The following is a 20,380-nucleotide window of genomic DNA, read 5'->3' as shown; positions in this document are numbered from 1 at the left end:
CTACATGTAATTATCTACATAATTATAAATTTGTTGTGTTTTCTTTAACAATGTCAGAAGGAGAGAGGCACTGAGGCACCGTCTTCCGCCCCCCGACGCTCCTGCTGCGCCTCCTCCTTCTGACAGGAACTGCCTACAGAACAAGCATGAATGATGCCTGAGTGGACACACGCAACTCACAAGTTCCTGGCTCTGTCAGCTCCTCTGCAGAGGGTTTCCCTAAGAAGGTGGACCTAGCAGGGTCACCGGGGGACGGGGAGCTGTGCCTCACGGCCCTCACTTCGTCGGAGAAACCCTCATGCAGAGTTCAGAAACTTGTGTGTTGAGTATGTCGCTGTGAGCCTCCACCATTTAACTAGTGGGTGAAGCCTGAACTGTCTAGAGACAGACCAGACCAGCTGCACAACACAGACACTTCAAACCTGAGGACAAATCTGAGAGAACAGAAAAAGGAAAGGAAACTTAGCTTAGAACCATGCAGCGCTACAGGAGACGGCAGCACTGCAGAGGTGAGGACCGGCACCTGTTTGAAAGAGACAAATGCACACAAACACACACAACAACGAACGAGAAACAAACACAGAGAGAGGACAAAGTGGTTATACAGAACTTGAGGACATTATCTACATGTAATTATCTACATAATTATAAATTTGTTGTGTTTTCTTTAACAATGTCAGAAGGAGAGAGGCACTGAGGCACCGTCTTCCGCCCCCCGACGCTCCTGCTGCGCCTCCTCCTTCTGACAGGAACTGCCTACAGAACAAGCATGAATGATGCCTGAGTGGACACACGCAACTCACAAGTTCCTGGCTCTGTCAGCTCCTCTGCAGAGGGTTTCCCTAAGAAGGTGGACCTAGCAGGGTCACCGGGGGACGGGGAGCTGTGCCTCACGGCCCTCACTTCGCCGGAGAAACCCTCATGCAGAGTTCAGAAACTTGTGTGTTGAGTATGTCGCTGTGAGCCTCCACCATTTAACTAGTGGGTGAAGCCTGAACTGTCTAGAGACAGACCAGAACAGCTGCACAACACAGACACTTCAAACCTGAGGACAAATCTGAGAGAACAGAAAAAGGAAAGGAAACTTAGCTTAGAACCATGCAGCGCTACAGGAGACGGCAGCACTGCAGAGGTGAGGACCGGCACCTGTTTGAAAGAGACAAATGCACACAAACACACACAACAACGAACGAGAAACAAACACAGAGAGAGGAAAAAGTGGTTATACAGAACTTGAGGACATTATCTACATGTAATTATCTACATAATTATAAATTTGTTGTGTTTTCTTTAACAATGTCAGAAGGAGAGAGGCACTGAGGCACCGTCTTCCGCCCCCCGACGCTCCTGCTGCGCCTCCTCCTTCTGACAGGAACTGCCTACAGAACAAGCATGAATGATGCCTGAGTGGACACACGCAACTCACAAGTTCCTGGCTCTGTCAGCTCCTCTGCAGAGGGTTTCCCTAAGAAGGTGGACCTAGCAGGGTCACCGGGGGACGGGGAGCTGTGCCTCACGGCCCTCACTTCGTCGGAGAAACCCTCATGCAGAGTTCAGAAACTTGTGTGTTGAGTATGTCGCTGTGAGCCTCCACCATTTAACTAGTGGGTGAAGCCTGAACTGTCTAGAGACAGACCAGACCAGCTGCACAACACAGACACTTCAAACCTGAGGACAAATCTGAGAGAACAGAAAAAGGAAAGGAAACTTAGCTTAGAACCATGCAGCGCTACAGGAGACGGCAGCACTGCAGAGGTGAGGACCGGCACCTGTTTGAAAGAGACAAATGCACACAAACACACACAACAACGAACGAGAAACAAACACAGAGAGAGGACAAAGTGGTTATACAGAACTTGAGGACATTATCTACATGTAATTATCTACATAATTATAAATTTGTTGTGTTTTCTTTAACAATGTCAGAAGGAGAGAGGCACTGAGGCACCGTCTTCCGCCCCCCCGACGCTCCTGCTGCGCCTCCTCCTTCTGACAGGAACTGCCTACAGAACAAGCATGAATGATGCCTGAGTGGACACACGCAACTCACAAGTTCCTGGCTCTGTCAGCTCCTCTGCAGAGGGTTTCCCTAAGAAGGTGGACCTAGCAGGGTCACCGGGGGACGGGGAGCTGTGCCTCACGGCCCTCACTTCGCCGGAGAAACCCTCATGCAGAGTTCAGAAACTTGTGTGTTGAGTATGTCGCTGTGAGCCTCCACCATTTAACTAGTGGGTGAAGCCTGAACTGTCTAGAGACAGACCAGACCAGCTGCACAACACAGACACTTTAAACCTGAGGACAAATCTGAGAGAACAGAAAAAGGAAAGGAAACTTAGCTTAGAACCATGCAGCGCTACAGGAGACGGCAGCACTGCAGAGGTGAGGACCGGCACCTGTTTGAAAGAGACAAATGCACACAAACACACACAACAACGAACGAGAAACAAACACAGAGAGAGGACAAAGTGGTTATACAGAACTTGAGGACATTATCTACATGTAATTATCTACATAATTATAAATTTGTTGTGTTTTCTTTAACAATGTCAGAAGGAGAGAGGCACTGAGGCACCGTCTTCCGCCCCCCGACGCTCCTGCTGCGCCTCCTCCTTCTGACAGGAACTGTCTACAGAACAAGCATGAATGATGCCTGAGTGGACACACGCAACTCACAAGTTCCTGGCTCTGTCAGCTCCTCTGCAGAGGGTTTCCCTAAGAAGGTGGACCTAGCAGGGTCACCGGGGGACGGGGAGCTGTGCCTCACGGCCCTCACTTCGCCGGAGAAACCCTCATGCAGAGTTCAGAAACTTGTGTGTTGAGTATGTCGCTGTGAGCCTCCACCATTTAACTAGTGGGTGAAGCCTGAACTGTCTAGAGACAGACCAGACCAGCTGCACAACACAGACACTTCAAACCTGAGGACAAATCTGAGAGAACAGAAAAAGGAAAGGAAACTTAGCTTAGAACCATGCAGCGCTACAGGAGACGGCAGCACTGCAGAGGTGAGGACCGGCACCTGTTTGAAAGAGACAAATGCACACAATCACACACAACAACGAACGAGAAACAAACACAGAGAGAGGACAAAGTGGTTATACAGAACTTGAGGACATTATCTACATGTAATTATCTACATAATTATAAATTTGTTGTGTTTTCTTTAACAATGTCAGAAGGAGAGAGGCACTGAGGCACCGTCTTCCGCCCCCCGACGCTCCTGCTGCGCCTCCTCCTTCTGACAGGAACTGCCTACAGAACAAGCATGAATGATGCCTGAGTGGACACACGCAACTCACAAGTTCCTGGCTCTGTCAGCTCCTCTGCAGAGGGTTTCCCTAAGAAGGTGGACCTAGCAGGGTCACCGGGGGACGGGGAGCTGTGCCTCACGGCCCTCACTTCGTCGGAGAAACCCTCATGCAGAGTTCAGAAACTTGTGTGTTGAGTATGTCGCTGTGAGCCTCCACCATTTAACTAGTGGGTGAAGCCTGAACTGTCTAGAGACAGACCAGACCAGCTGCACAACGCAGACACTTCAAACCTGAGGACAAATCTGAGAGAACAGAAAAAGGAAAGGAAACTTAGCTTAGAACCATGCAGCGCTACAGGAGACGGCAGCACTGCAGAGGTGAGGACCGGCACCTGTTTGAAAGAGACAAATGCACACAAACACACACAACAACGAACGAGAAACAAACACAGAGAGAGGACAAAGTGGTTATACAGAACTTGAGGACATTATCTACATGTAATTATCTACATAATTATAAATTTGTTGTGTTTTCTTTAACAATGTCAGAAGGAGAGAGGCACTGAGGCACCGTCTTCCGCCCCCCGACGCTCCTGCTGCGCCTCCTCCTTCTGACAGGAACTGCCTACAGAACAAGCATGAATGATGCCTGAGTGGACACACGCAACTCACAAGTTCCTGGCTCTGTCAGCTCCTCTGCAGAGGGTTTCCCTAAGAAGGTGGACCTAGCAGGGTCACCGGGGGACGGGGAGCTGTGCCTCACGGCCCTCACTTCGTCGGAGAAACCCTCATGCAGAGTTCAGAAACTTGTGTGTTGAGTATGTCGCTGTGAGCCTCCACCATTTAACTAGTGGGTGAAGCCTGAACTGTCTAGAGACAGACCAGACCAGCTGCACAACACAGACACTTCAAACCTGAGGACAAATCTGAGAGAACAGAAAAAGGAAAGGAAACTTAGCTTAGAACCATGCAGCGCTACAGGAGACGGCAGCACTGCAGAGGTGAGGACCGGCACCTGTTTGAAAGAGACAAATGCACACAAACACACACAACAACGAACGAGAAACAAACACAGAGAGAGGACAAAGTGGTTATACAGAACTTGAGGACATTATCTACATGTAATTATCTACATAATTATAAATTTGTTGTGTTTTCTTTAACAATGTCAGAAGGAGAGAGGCACTGAGGCACCGTCTTCCGCCCCCCGACGCTCCTGCTGCGCCTCCTCCTTCTGACAGGAACTGCCTACAGAACAAGCATGAATGATGCCTGAGTGGACACACGCAACTCACAAGTTCCTGGCTCTGTCAGCTCCTCTGCAGAGGGTTTCCCTAAGAAGGTGGACCTAGCAGGGTCACCGGGGGACGGGGAGCTGTGCCTCACGGCCCTCACTTCGTCGGAGAAACCCTCATGCAGAGTTCAGAAACTTGTGTGTTGAGTATGTCGCTGTGAGCCTCCACCATTTAACTAGTGGGTGAAGCCTGAACTGTCTAGAGACAGACCAGACCAGCTGCACAACACAGACACTTCAAACCTGAGGACAAATCTGAGAGAACAGAAAAAGGAAAGGAAACTTAGCTTAGAACCATGCAGCGCTACAGGAGACGGCAGCACTGCAGAGGTGAGGACCGGCACCTGTTTGAAAGAGACAAATGCACACAAACACACACAACAACGAACGAGAAACAAACACAGAGAGAGGAAAAAGTGGTTATACAGAACTTGAGGACATTATCTACATGTAATTATCTACATAATTATAAATTTGTTGTGTTTTCTTTAACAATGTCAGAAGGAGAGAGGCACTGAGGCACCGTCTTCCGCCCCCCGACGCTCCTGCTGCGCCTCCTCCTTCTGACAGGAACTGCCTACAGAACAAGCATGAATGATGCCTGAGTGGACACACACAACTCACAAGTTCCTGGCTCTGTCAGCTCCTCTGCAGAGGGTTTCCCTAAGAAGGTGGACCTAGCAGGGTCACCGGGGGACGGGGAGCTGTGCCTCACGGCCCTCACTTCGCCGGAGAAACCCTCATGCAGAGTTCAGAAACTTGTGTGTTGAGTATGTCGCTGTGAGCCTCCACCATTTAACTAGTGGGTGAAGCCTGAACTGTCTAGAGACAGACCAGACCAGCTGCACAACACAGACACTTTAAACCTGAGGACAAATCTGAGAGAACAGAAAAAGGAAAGGAAACTTAGCTTAGAACCATGCAGCGCTACAGGAGACGGCAGCACTGCAGAGGTGAGGACCGGCACCTGTTTGAAAGAGACAAATGCACACAAACACACACAACAACGAACGAGAAACAAACACAGAGAGAGGACAAAGTGGTTATACAGAACTTGAGGACATTATCTACATGTAATTATCTACATAATTATAAATTTGTTGTGTTTTCTTTAACAATGTCAGAAGGAGAGAGGCACTGAGGCACCGTCTTCCGCCCCCCGACGCTCCTGCTGCGCCTCCTCCTTCTGACAGGAACTGCCTACAGAACAAGCATGAATGATGCCTGAGTGGACACACGCAACTCACAAGTTCCTGGCTCTGTCAGCTCCTCTGCAGAGGGTTTCCCTAAGAAGGTGGACCTAGCAGGGTCACCGGGGGACGGGGAGCTGTGCCTCACGGCCCTCACTTCGCCGGAGAAACCCTCATGCAGAGTTCAGAAACTTGTGTGTTGAGTATGTCGCTGTGAGCCTCCACCATTTAACTAGTGGGTGAAGCCTGAACTGTCTAGAGACAGACCAGACCAGCTGCACAACACAGACACTTCAAACCTGAGGACAAATCTGAGAGAACAGAAAAAGGAAAGGAAACTTAGCTTAGAACCATGCAGCGCTACAGGAGACGGCAGCACTGCAGAGGTGAGGACCGGCACCTGTTTGAAAGAGACAAATGCACACAAACACACACAACAACGAACGAGAAACAAACACAGAGAGAGGACAAAGTGGTTATACAGAACTTGAGGACATTATCTACATGTAATTATCTACATAATTATAAATTTGTTGTGTTTTCTTTAACAATGTCAGAAGGAGAGAGGCACTGAGGCACCGTCTTCCGCCCCCCGACGCTCCTGCTGCGCCTCCTCCTTCTGACAGGAACTGTCTACAGAACAAGCATGAATGATGCCTGAGTGGACACACGCAACTCACAAGTTCCTGGCTCTGTCAGCTCCTCTGCAGAGGGTTTCCCTAAGAAGGTGGACCTAGCAGGGTCACCGGGGGACGGGGAGCTGTGCCTCACGGCCCTCACTTCGTCGGAGAAACCCTCATGCAGAGTTCAGAAACTTGTGTGTTGAGTATGTCGCTGTGAGCCTCCACCATTTAACTAGTGGGTGAAGCCTGAACTGTCTAGAGACAGACCAGACCAGCTGCACAACACAGACACTTCAAACCTGAGGACAAATCTGAGAGAACAGAAAAAGGAAAGGAAACTTAGCTTAGAACCATGCAGCGCTACAGGAGACGGCAGCACTGCAGAGGTGAGGACCGGCACCTGTTTGAAAGCGACAAATGCACGCAAACACACACAACAACGAACGAGAAAGAAACACAGAGAGAGGACAAAGTGGTTATACAGAACTTGAGGACATTATCTACATGTAATTATCTACATAATTATAAATTTGTTGTGTTTTCTTTAACAATGTCAGAAGGAGAGAGGCACTGAGGCACCGTCTTCCGCCCCCCGACGCTCCTGCTGCGCCTCCTCCTTCTGACAGGAACTGTCTACAGAACAAGCATGAATGATGCCTGAGTGGACACACACAACTCACAAGTTCCTGGCTCTGTCAGCTCCTCTGCAGAGGGTTTCCCTAAGAAGGTGGACCTAGCAGGGTCACCGGGGGACGGGGAGCTGTGCCTCACGGCCCTCACTTCGCCGGAGAAACCCTCATGCAGAGTTCAGAAACTTGTGTGTTGAGTATGTCGCTGTGAGCCTCCACCATTTAACTAGTGGGTGAAGCCTGAACTGTCTAGAGACAGACCAGACCAGCTGCACAACACAGACACTTCAAACCTGAGGACAAATCTGAGAGAACAGAAAAAGGAAAGGAAACTTAGCTTAGAACCATGCAGCGCTACAGGAGACGGCAGCACTGCAGAGGTGAGGACCGGCACCTGTTTGAAAGAGACAAATGCACACAAACACACACAACAACGAACGAGAAACAAACACAGAGAGAGGACAAAGTGGTTATACAGAACTTGAGGACATTATCTACATGTAATTATCTACATAATTATAAATTTGTTGTGTTTTCTTTAACAATGTCAGAAGGAGAGAGGCACTGAGGCACCGTCTTCCGCCCCCCGACGCTCCTGCTGCGCCTCCTCCTTCTGACAGGAACTGCCTACAGAACAAGCATGAATGATGCCTGAGTGGACACACGCAACTCACAAGTTCCTGGCTCTGTCAGCTCCTCTGCAGAGGGTTTCCCTAAGAAGGTGGACCTAGCAGGGTCACCGGGGGACGGGGAGCTGTGCCTCACGGCCCTCACTTCGTCGGAGAAACCCTCATGCAGAGTTCAGAAACTTGTGTGTTGAGTATGTCGCTGTGAGCCTCCACCATTTAACTAGTGGGTGAAGCCTGAACTGTCTAGAGACAGACCAGACCAGCTGCACAACACAGACACTTCAAACCTGAGGACAAATCTGAGAGAACAGAAAAAGGAAAGGAAACTTAGCTTAGAACCATGCAGCGCTACAGGAGACGGCAGCACTGCAGAGGTGAGGACCGGCACCTGTTTGAAAGAGACAAATGCACGCAAACACACACAACAACGAACGAGAAACAAACACAGAGAGAGGACAAAGTGGTTATATAGAACTTGAGGACATTATCTACATGTAATTATCTACATAATTATAAATTTGTTGTGTTTTCTTTAACAATGTCAGAAGGAGAGAGGCACTGAGGCACCGTCTTCCGCCCCCCGACGCTCCTGCTGCGCCTCCTCCTTCTGACAGGAACTGCCTACAGAACAAGCATGAATGATGCCTGAGTGGACACACGCAACTCACAAGTTCCTGGCTCTGTCAGCTCCTCTGCAGAGGGTTTCCCTAAGAAGGTGGACCTAGCAGGGTCACCGGGGGACGGGGAGCTGTGCCTCACGGCCCTCACTTCGTCGGAGAAACCCTCATGCAGAGTTCAGAAACTTGTGTGTTGAGTATGTCGCTGTGAGCCTCCACCATTTAACTAGTGGGTGAAGCCTGAACTGTCTAGAGACAGACCAGACCAGCTGCACAACACAGACACTTCAAACCTGAGGACAAATCTGAGAGAACAGAAAAAGGAAAGGAAACTTAGCTTAGAACCATGCAGCGCTACAGGAGACGGCAGCACTGCAGAGGTGAGGACCGGCACCTGTTTGAAAGAGACAAATGCACACAAACACACACAACAACGAACGAGAAACAAACACAGAGAGAGGACAAAGTGGTTATACAGAACTTGAGGACATTATCTACATGTAATTATCTACATAATTATAAATTTGTTGTGTTTTCTTTAACAATGTCAGAAGGAGAGAGGCACTGAGGCACCGTCTTCCGCCCCCCGACGCTCCTGCTGCGCCTCCTCCTTCTGACAGGAACTGCCTACAGAACAAGCATGAATGATGCCTGAGTGGACACACGCAACTCACAAGTTCCTGGCTCTGTCAGCTCCTCTGCAGAGGGTTTCCCTAAGAAGGTGGACCTAGCAGGGTCACCGGGGGACGGGGAGCTGTGCCTCACGGCCCTCACTTCGCCGGAGAAACCCTCATGCAGAGTTCAGAAACTTGTGTGTTGAGTATGTCGCTGTGAGCCTCCACCATTTAACTAGTGGGTGAAGCCTGAACTGTCTAGAGACAGACCAGACCAGCTGCACAACACAGACACTTCAAACCTGAGGACAAATCTGAGAGAACAGAAAAAGGAAAGGAAACTTAGCTTAGAACCATGCAGCGCTACAGGAGACGGCAGCACTGCAGAGGTGAGGACCGGCACCTGTTTGAAAGAGACAAATGCACACAAACACACACAACAACGAACGAGAAACAAACACAGAGAGAGGAAAAAGTGGTTATAAAGAACTTGAGGACATTATCTACATGTAATTATCTACATAATTATAAATTTGTTGTGTTTTCTTTAACAATGTCAGAAGGAGAGAGGCACTGAGGCACCGTCTTCCGCCCCCCGACGCTCCTGCTGCGCCTCCTCCTTCTGACAGGAACTGTCTACAGAACAAGCATGAATGATGCCTGAGTGGACACACACAACTCACAAGTTCCTGGCTCTGTCAGCTCCTCTGCAGAGGGTTTCCCTAAGAAGGTGGACCTAGCAGGGTCACCGGGGGACGGGGAGCTGTGCCTCACGGCCCTCACTTCGCCGGAGAAACCCTCATGCAGAGTTCAGAAACTTGTGTGTTGAGTATGTCGCTGTGAGCCTCCACCATTTAACTAGTGGGTGAAGCCTGAACTGTCTAGAGACAGACCAGACCAGCTGCACAACACAGACACTTCAAACCTGAGGACAAATCTGAGAGAACAGAAAAAGGAAAGGAAACTTAGCTTAGAACCATGCAGCGCTACAGGAGACGGCAGCACTGCAGAGGTGAGGACCGGCACCTGTTTGAAAGAGACAAATGCACACAAACACACACAACAACGAACGAGAAACAAACACAGAGAGAGGACAAAGTGGTTATACAGAACTTGAGGACATTATCTACATGTAATTATCTACATAATTATAAATTTGTTGTGTTTTCTTTAACAATGTCAGAAGGAGAGAGGCACTGAGGCACCGTCTTCCGCCCCCCGACGCTCCTGCTGCGCCTCCTCCTTCTGACAGGAACTGTCTACAGAACAAGCATGAATGATGCCTGAGTGGACACACGCAACTCACAAGTTCCTGGCTCTGTCAGCTCCTCTGCAGAGGGTTTCCCTAAGAAGGTGGACCTAGCAGGGTCACCGGGGGACGGGGAGCTGTGCCTCACGGCCCTCACTTCGCCGGAGAAACCCTCATGCAGAGTTCAGAAACTTGTGTGTTGAGTATGTCGCAGTGAGCCTCCACTATTTAACTAGTGGGTGAAGCCTGAACTGTCTAGAGACAGACCAGACCAGCTGCACAACACAGACACTTCAAACCTGAGGACAAATCTGAGAGAACAGAAAAAGGAAAGGAAACTTAGCTTAGAACCATGCAGCGCTACAGGAGACGGCAGCACTGCAGAGGTGAGGACCGGCACCTGTTTGAAAGAGACAAATGCACGCAAACACACACAACAACGAACGAGAAACAAACACAGAGAGAGGACAAAGTGGTTATACAGAACTTGAGGACATTATCTACATGTAATTATCTACATAATTATAAATTTGTTGTGTTTTCTTTAACAATGTCAGAAGGAGAGAGGCACTGAGGCACCGTCTTCCGCCCCCCGACGCTCCTGCTGCGCCTCCTCCTTCTGACAGGAACTGCCTACAGAACAAGCATGAATGATGCCTGAGTGGACACACGCAACTCACAAGTTCCTAGCTCTGTCAGCTCCTCTGCAGAGGGTTTCCCTAAGAAGGTGGACCTAGCAGGGTCACCGGGGGACGGGGAGCTGTGCCTCACGGCCCTCACTTCGTCGGAGAAACCCTCATGCAGAGTTCAGAAACTTGTGTGTTGAGTATGTCGCTGTGAGCCTCCACCATTTAACTAGTGGGTGAAGCCTGAACTGTCTAGAGACAGACCAGACCAGCTGCACAACACAGACACTTCAAACCTGAGGACAAATCTGAGAGAACAGAAAAAGGAAAGGAAACTTAGCTTAGAACCATGCAGCGCTACAGGAGACGGCAGCACTGCAGAGGTCAGGACCGGCACCTGTTTGAAAGAGACAAATGCACACAAACACACACAACAACGAACGAGAAACAAACACAGAGAGAGGACAAAGTGGTTATACAGAACTTGAGGACATTATCTACATGTAATTATCTACATAATTATAAATTTGTTGTGTTTTCTTTAACAATGTCAGAAGGAGAGAGGCACTGAGGCACCGTCTTCCGCCCCCCGACGCTCCTGCTGCGCCTCCTCCTTCTGACAGGAACTGCCTACAGAACAAGCATGAATGATGCCTGAGTGGACACACGCAACTCACAAGTTCCTGGCTCTGTCAGCTCCTCTGCAGAGGGTTTCCCTAAGAAGGTGGACCTAGCAGGGTCACCGGGGGACGGGGAGCTGTGCCTCACGGCCCTCACTTCGCCGGAGAAACCCTCATGCAGAGTTCAGAAACTTGTGTGTTGAGTATGTCGCTGTGAGCCTCCACCATTTAACTAGTGGGTGAAGCCTGAACTGTCTAGAGACAGACCAGACCAGCTGCACAACGCAGACACTTCAAACCTGAGGACAAATCTGAGAGAACAGAAAAAGGAAAGGAAACTTAGCTTAGAACCATGCAGCGCTACAGGAGACGGCAGCACTGCAGAGGTGAGGACCGGCACCTGTTTGAAAGAGACAAATGCACACAAACACACACAACAACGAACGAGAAACAAACACAGAGAGAGGACAAAGTGGTTATACAGAACTTGAGGACATTATCTACATGTAATTATCTACATAATTATAAATTTGTTGTGTTTTCTTTAACAATGTCAGAAGGAGAGAGGCACTGAGGCACCGTCTTCCGCCCCCCGACGCTCCTGCTGCGCCTCCTCCTTCTGACAGGAACTGCCTACAGAACAAGCATGAATGATGCCTGAGTGGACACACGCAACTCACAAGTTCCTGGCTCTGTCAGCTCCTCTGCAGAGGGTTTCCCTAAGAAGGTGGACCTAGCAGGGTCACCGGGGGACGGGGAGCTGTGCCTCACGGCCCTCACTTCGTCGGAGAAACCCTCATGCAGAGTTCAGAAACTTGTGTGTTGAGTATGTCGCTGTGAGCCTCCACCATTTAACTAGTGGGTGAAGCCTGAACTGTCTAGAGACAGACCAGACCAGCTGCACAACGCAGACACTTCAAACCTGAGGACAAATCTGAGAGAACAGAAAAAGGAAAGGAAACTTAGCTTAGAACCATGCAGCGCTACAGGAGACGGCAGCACTGCAGAGGTGAGGACCGGCACCTGTTTGAAAGAGACAAATGCACACAAACACACACAACAACGAACGAGAAACAAACACAGAGAGAGGACAAAGTGGTTATACAGAACTTGAGGACATTATCTACATGTAAATATATAACCATGTCATAGCATCATAGGACCAAATTTGTTGTAAGATTCTAAATATATGTGACGTCATCATCCTGTAAGCCGAATAGGGCTTTGGACCTTGATGTCACAGGAGGCGGGCCACGCCCCCCGCCGCCATGACAGTAGGCCAGACAAAGGATACAGCTTCAGCTATGGTTCATACTTGTTTTGTAGTTGGTTGCAACGTTAGATCTCATGATCGTGAAGGCAAGAACCTGGATAATGGGCTATCTTTTCATCGTTTTCCATCCTGGAGGCAACGTGTATCTGATATCACCAAACAAAGACGCCAGTCATGTGCAATCCCCAGCTTTTTGTTGATTTGCTCGTGGCATTTTCTCTCCAGTGAGTTCTAAATTAATTCATATCACTATCCGGTTGTTCAGTCTGACGTCACTAGCCGTGTCTGGGTCTAAACTCCGCTGCAGGTCCATATATCAAACGATCACTGTGGCATTACTGAGAGTTGAAAAACTGTCTAAAGTCTTTCATCTTTAATAAAATGATCAGCGTTCTGCTCTACCAGGTGTAACAATTGAGTTTAACATCCAGGCATCCATGAAAACGGAATTTATGACATTTAACGGAGTTAGAAGTTAGCAGGGAGTTAGCTCGCTAGCTTCTATCTAAATACAATATAGCATGTCCTGACTGCGGGGTTTTGGAAACAAATTAAAACGTACAACTCTGCTATCACTTCCAGCATAAATGAAGACAGAAAACTAAACAGCAGTGACGTTTGTAGGGTGACTGAAGTTGGGCTAGCTGGTATATAATGATGTGCTACGTGACCGCTAGCGACACAGCTATGTTAGCATAATATAAACAAGCTAACTTTTTTTCCACTCGATAAAAGTTAATGTGAGCGTTCTCGGTGGTCAGGAACAAATGTAATCGCATGGCAGGATGCTGTAAAAGGACCAAACTTCAGCCAGGAGAACAACTGAGATAATCCATCCACAATACGAGGTTAGTCATTCATATACTGCTGCATGGGCTGGGTTGTAGTTACATCCTAAGGTTTTAAAAACTGAGCTTAAATAAATGATTAGCGGTAATAAAAGCCGAGGGAGGTCAACGGTGATCACTGACTGTTTTAGGAGCTTTTTGAGATCAAATAGAAGAAAACTTTGCTTCAAACCATGCAGGGCAGCTGTCTAGAGGTGAGCTTGTGTGATTCTTATTCTGTCAGTGAACAACCTAAAAACAGAAAAAAAGAAAGAAAACTTACCTTAGAAATCTGTAGGGTTGTTTCCTCTGAGACATGTTGGAATCTGTAAACAGCTACTCCAAAAAGGATCCAGGTGTTTCAAAATACCTCTTTGGTGAACGTTTCAATTCTGCTAACATAAATGCTGCAATTAATTAACTAAAAGTCATTGCTCTTCACCCCTATTTATAGACTTTTGCGGATCAACGGATTAAAGCATCATAGGACCAAATTTGTTGTAAGATTCTAAATATATGTGATGTCATCATCCTGTAAGCCAAATAGGGCTTTGGACCTTGATGTCACAGGAGGCGGGCCACGCCCCCCGCCGCCATGCGTATCGGGGCTTGCTTCATTTATGGGAGGAGCTGAAAATGATGACGTCCGAAGCCTCGCTGCCCGGCTGTACCACGTGACTGGTTCAGGAAGCGGTTCGAACTTTGCCACAAATAATCATTTTCCATACTGCCAGCATAAATATACACAGTATGCTGCCATCACTACAATATAGATGTTTTACACACTCCTTTTGTTGTTGACATTTACAGGCTGTGTGCAAAATGCCACACTCTTCAAATTCATGCCAACTAATATTTTTACGTCCAGTAGGTGTCCTGCTAGAGCAAATGAAGCTTCAAGAAGCTTCGCGTTGAGGTGAACCAATTGGATGAAAAGCTTCAGTGCTTCATGAGGCTTCATCTGCCCATCACTATCCCTCTGCTTCACTTATGGACGCACAGGCCCCTCGCGTCGGGGCCTGTGCGTGAAGGGTCCTCCGATTGAAGAGATTGCTGCGGAAGTGCCTGTTGTCGGTATATTTAGACATTTTCCAAATCACATTGTAGTGAGGTATACAGAATACAATAAATTATATAATGTAAACAACTACCTGAAAAACAGCAGATACAGCAGAGGAATTAATTATAGGCTATTACTTTTGTATCGTTTATTGCATTTATGGAGGGAGTGATGTATGCTGGGTAATGGCACAGCTAGCTACTGGGTGACTTTATTCACCCGCTTCGGCTGTTATCAGTCCATACAATGGGCGTTATTAGCACAAATCAGTCCCATAGATATGGGCCATTTCCTGCTAGATTGTTCAGAAGGTTGTTCTCATCCATCCAGATGGAGGATCACTAACAGGAGCGTGGGAAGACTCCAGAATCCACTCTGGCTGGAATCCGGTGGATATGCAGTGTGTACAGGTAAGACCATTTAAACAGACAGCATTTATAGAATGACTATTAAAAGTCAGCGAGTGTCAGTAATGTTAATGTGGTTATGTTAGTAATACACCGAGTGCTAATATAACAGCTTTAAGATGCATTTGTAGATATTATTACGTGTTTTACCGTCTTTATGGTGCTAGCTTAAAGTTACGGTGTAAACGTTAGCTTATATTGGAGGAAAGCTGTTACTGTTTAAACGATGTTAGCACAGAAATATTAGCTTCTGTCATGACTGATGAAGTTACTAGTTAATAAAGTTTCCAGTAATATAATAATAATATATAATAATAATCGCAGCCACAGATTGACAGCAAATATCTCGATTAGCTTCAGTGCATCTATAATAAATATGTGCAAGTTTCAGTGCTTCGTTTAAACTGTATGATACTTATACTGACCCAGGGTCAGTGTAAAATACAATCCTAGCTGTGTGAACAAAGCCTGGCTTCTTTAGTCCTGCATGACAAACCTCAGGATGCAGGTTATTATTACTGTTTCCTGCTGGCACACCTGTCACACCTGAGAGTCGGCTAGAAACTTACAGTGACGTGGACATCATGCAAAGACTGCCAGACTCTGTAATACTGCAAATGATCAGTGACTCAGGTTAACACTAAACTTTAAACGGCACCTCTGTGTCTCTGTGTGCTGAACATTTAGGATTGAGTCAGGCTGCATCAGCTGAAGCTGTTATTTGTATATATCAGTATTTTTTTTATTCAGGTGTGGGGAAAATACGTAACACTGCAGTGAAGCGATGCACCAGAGTAATCCCTGGCCAAAGGTATCGTACTCAAATCAGACTACTGATCCAGCCACATCAGCCTTTTGTGAGGTTTGTTTAAAGTAGACTTAAAGTGAACTACAGGTTCCTGAGAGGTGGACTGTGAGCACAGAAACACATGTTCATACATACAGCTGCAGCAAACTTACATTAATTTTAAATAGATTTGTTACTCTGGTGTCTGTCTTTGTGTTAGTCCTCTGACAGACTGGTGACCTGTCCAGGTGTGCTCTACCTATGACTACTGGGACAGGCTCTAGCCTCTGTAATAGAAAATTTCTGTTATTCTCATTTAAAGTATTTAAGTGCTTATGCATATGCTTAGTTGTAACACTGTTACTGTTCAGTGAAAGTTTCTAAAACTAGATGAACTTACTTCAGCGTCAGCAGTTTGAGAAAACAACTCCCTTTACGGGTGCTGATAAGGCCACAAAACAGCATAACCATTGATCCGTTGAAGTGTGGTAGGATCCGTTTGTAACTTCCTCCCTCTTCCTTGGAATGCATAAAGGAGTAGGAGCACCACTTCTGTGGCAGCGCTGACATGACTGAACTGTGATGTTTGATGTGTGTTGGCGCAGTAATAAATAGCTTGATCACAGCTCTTTCTGTGTTGCAGACTTTATTTAAAAAATTCCACGACACCTCCCACCCTCCCACTGCGAACCTGAATTGAATATTCAGAAGACATTTGTTTAAATAGTTCTACAAATCGGAGCTGTTGGTGTGTCCTTGGATTGTGTGGTAATAATATTAGAGCCTGCAATCTTTCTTACTGAATCTCTACTATGAGTCATGTTACCTGAGATTAATTCTGTTTACCTGTCAGCCTGGACGAATGTGCTGTGTGAAGGAAATTAAATTAAATCAGATCTGAACTGCTGCTACTTTTTGTTATTTTAATTCTCTTCTCTGTTTTCCAGAACAGTTCTCCACAGTCGCTGTCCACATGGGTCAGTGGGACCAAGAAGCACTCTGCTAATGTGTGGACTCTGACCAGCAACATCCAGCAGGACCCAGACAGCATTTTCTATCTCCCAGCTGGAGTTTTTGTTTGTCTGTGACTGGAGAGTCAGATTTTTGTTGAGCTTCACACTTGCAGACCTAAGTCAGTTTGCAGAGATCCCTCCCACTCTGGCTTTTATGTCCTAGATTTCTTATCTGAAACAGTAATATTTCAGTGACTGCTGCTTGTACCACAGGTTAATACACGCTACTGATCCCTGATAGGAGAATCATCAATTTTGGCAACAAAGAAGCCTGGTGGATGTTTGTTTACAGTCTGATGATGGGACATCATGCTCTGCATCGTCAAAGTTTGCCTCCTCATTATTATTCATACCCAGTAATGTGAAGTATGCTTATATCTACTATAACTGAACCAACCTGGTGCTCTTCATTTATGGAGGCTGTTGAGTCTGAATGTTGGATGTTGTGTATCTTGTGTTCTCTGGGCTTTGTTGTCCTCAGTCTTTTCGCAGGATCAGAAAACAAAACCAGGAGGCGCGTAAATGTTTCTTCAAATGTTTCTTCTGGATGATGATAAGACTGTGACACGGGATGCCACCTTTGGTCTTGTGATGAAGCAAAGCTCAGGAAGAAGTGGGATTAAATGGTACCCACATGTGTGCTGCTGAGAAGGATGTACAGGGGCACCTGCAGCCAAATCCAAGCTTCAGGTTAGTTGTAGTTGCAGAACGCTATAGGACTGAGACAGCTGAGGCATCAAATGTTTGATTAAACGGATGAAAAAGAGAAGTTTCTTCCCTATAATTATCACTTCTTAAAATCTGTAGCAACTTCAAGTCTGTCATCGTGCTGAGCATGCAAAGAATGTGACAATATATTTTTGTTCAATATTTAATTTCTTTTAGTTGCAATTGTTAAATGAAAAAATATATATATTCTTATAATTTAGCAAACTAATTTATCAAAAAAAATATACATATATCTGTATTAGTTTTAATAAATTAATTTGATACCTGTATTGAAAATACCATATTGTATTCATACAGAATCAGTTTGGTATCAGAATCAGAATCAGAATACTTTATTGATCCCTGGGGGAAATTATTTTTTGTTACAGTGCTCCATTTTAAACCAACATTAAGACAAGACAGACAATACGCTAACTAAGAATAGTACAATATATACATATATATACATACATACATACATAAGTCACTTATAAATAAATATTTGGAAAAGAAACATGTGTAGTTGTAGCAGCAAACAGTGTGTTAAGTGGATGCGTTGTACAGGGAGATGGCCACAGGCAGGAATGATTTCCTGTGTCGTTCAGTGGTGCTTTTCGGTAATCTCAGTCTCTCACTGAACGAGCTCCTGTGACTGACCAACATGTCATGGAGTGGGTGGGATCATTGTTTGTCTGCTCACTGATTGTTGAAACTAAGAGCTACTTTGATCTGTTTAGATCTAAAGTATCCAAAGTTGAGCTCTGATGTTTCTTCACCCCTGTGTGTGTGATATGTGATTCCTACATGCTGGCAGAGCAGCAGTTTGTGCTCACAGATGGTGACGGTGTGGAGAGACGGTGGTGTTTCCTCAGAAGAACCAGCAGAGTCACTTGCTGACTGATGCTCATCTGCACTGCACAGAGGAAATCAACTGACCGAGGTTTGTCCAGTGACGTGTTATGAATGTATATTTGTTTTATGCTTACAGTTATGTTTTTCTTGACAGAGGCTCTGCAGAGGTTAGACAAAGCAGAGAAAACATGTGCTTTACATTTTACTGTGATTTATTGAGATATTTGTTGCCTGATGTTCAGCAGGAATGGAGAAATAGAATCAAAGGGAGATGTTTTTGATGTTTTTGTAATGATGTAAGTAAATCTTCAATATTATTTATTTGCTTGGTTATATTAGGAGTGTTTCTGAGTGAGGGGGAGAAGAGTCATCATCCAGGTAAAGTGACGTAGATCAGTGGATACACTTGTCTCCCCTTTAAAGGAGACAATCCAAGTCATCCTTAAATGTTAGTGCTTTCAAATACACAAACATTTTTAAAGGACAAAAATGAACATCCAACTTTGACTGTAACACAAAATAAATCTTTCCATGTGTGTTTTCAAACTCTCAGATGGGCAGCATATCAGTCTTGGACTGTCTAACCTGCCGGAGCAGCACTGAATGACCACCACACATGAGCATGTTCCTGCAACATTCAGCATCTGATCCTTCATCTGTGTGCTTCTGCTTTTGGTAAGTAGAGTTACCCAACTCCAGTAACTCTACACACATGCCATCCATTTCTGACGGCCTGGTTACTTCCTGTCAGTTACTTTAGAAACCATGTGGTCACCTGACCTAACACTATTCAAGTGTCACATGTCAAACAGCTGGAGAGGAAACTACACCAGTGTACTGGGATGTTTCACCAACACGTGCCAGATGCTGTTCCTTCATGGTGACATCACAGAGACAGCCCCACCCACCTCAGGACCTCGCCATTTATCATGATGATTATAATGATGACAGCGAGCGGAACTAAGACTGCAAAAATCCACGACCAGAATTTTTCTTTCTAATTATTAATGAATACTGAGAGCCTCTTTCTGTGTTTTGTATGTTTTGGGGTTGTTTTTTTTACCTCATTTGTTACTAACAAAGTTCACCAAACTCACACAGTCTGTATGTTTCCATCTTTACCAGCCACACTCTAATTGCATTTAAGAAAATAATCCTTAGAAATCGTCATTTTTCTCTTTTGTAATTGATGATAATTCAGTGAATATAAGATAAGATAAGATAACTCTTTATTGTCATTGCACAGTCATACATAGTACAGTAGTACAATGAAATTGGAAAAACTGTCCTACGTCGGCACTACATATAACACAACACGACACGATATGACACATCACAACGTAACAAACAACACAACACAGTAACACACTGCTTCCTTCTATTGCGTCACACATTGCTTTAAGTTTTTCAGTGTCCAGTTATTTTTTACTGCTGTTTAAATTCTCTGAATGTTTGACCCTGTAGACTGTTTGATGGACTGCTTGTCTTCCTGTTTGTAACCGCCGCCTGTTTTTTTTAATAAAGATTTGGATTTCTGACTTCAACACAGCCTCTGCGTGTCCTCCCTTTGAGTCCTCTTCCTCTGTGAACGTGTTGCATGTGTCACAGATTCATTTTATTAGCAGCTTTCCCACAGTGAGTTGCATCAGCATTCATTCACAGCACATTTCAGAAGGATTCAGATTAATACAGTGATCTTATAGTCAGAATGATCCTGACAGAGTGCCACTGTAAACTATCTTTCATCAGGTAAATTTCAAAGTTCAGTATTTCAAAGCAGGAGTTATGAAGACTCATACTGGCATTAGGACTAATAATATGTACTTACAAAGTCAAAGTTTTTTAATTATGCTAGAATATTGGAAGACAATCAACTTTTAGTGTTTTCCGCATATTAATTATTCTGAAATAGAGACGTGACCCTAACTGTACAGAAGCACTAAACAACTGACAATCTTAACAGACATCATTGGCCTGAGCCGTCATGCACAGTGAGTCTGATCCTTTGCTGTGAGAGTCTGACAAGCATGTTTCTGGTCAGTTTGGAAGAAATAATATCACAATGTTGACCTTTCTTTCCAATATTCCTTCTCTTTTACAACACAAACTGTGATC

General features: G+C 45.9%; 1 long non-coding RNA gene across 24 annotated transcripts; it reads left to right on the top strand.

Moving 5' to 3' along the window:
* Positions 1 to 12,584: 12,584 nt before the first annotated feature.
* Positions 12,585 to 19,809, top strand: LOC147300617 (uncharacterized). Of its 24 annotated transcripts, none has more exons than XR_015127633.1 (9): positions 12,585 to 12,835; positions 13,373 to 14,512; positions 14,829 to 14,908; positions 15,656 to 16,460; positions 16,645 to 17,395; positions 18,233 to 18,353; positions 18,605 to 18,643; positions 18,819 to 18,940; positions 19,017 to 19,809. It is a non-coding gene; the product is annotated as an uncharacterized LOC147300617 (long non-coding RNA). The 24 variants fall into 24 exon arrangements; XR_015127636.1 differs by having other exon boundaries at positions 15,656 to 16,824; positions 16,919 to 17,395; XR_015127619.1 differs by having other exon boundaries at positions 12,586 to 12,835; positions 13,373 to 14,186; positions 14,310 to 14,512; positions 15,656 to 17,395.
* The last annotated feature ends 571 nt before the right edge of the window (positions 19,810 to 20,380 follow it).

Source organism: Aulonocara sp. 'chitande type north' Nkhata Bay, unplaced genomic scaffold, assembly GCF_057382095.1.
Source record: "Aulonocara sp. 'chitande type north' Nkhata Bay isolate Kocher_YH1m ecotype deep benthic unplaced genomic scaffold, A_spYH_male_GT1.1 unmapped_scaffold_23, whole genome shotgun sequence".
Lineage (NCBI taxonomy): Eukaryota > Metazoa > Chordata > Actinopteri > Cichliformes > Cichlidae > Aulonocara > Aulonocara sp. 'chitande type north' Nkhata Bay.
This window is presented reverse-complemented; position numbering and strand designations above follow the sequence as displayed.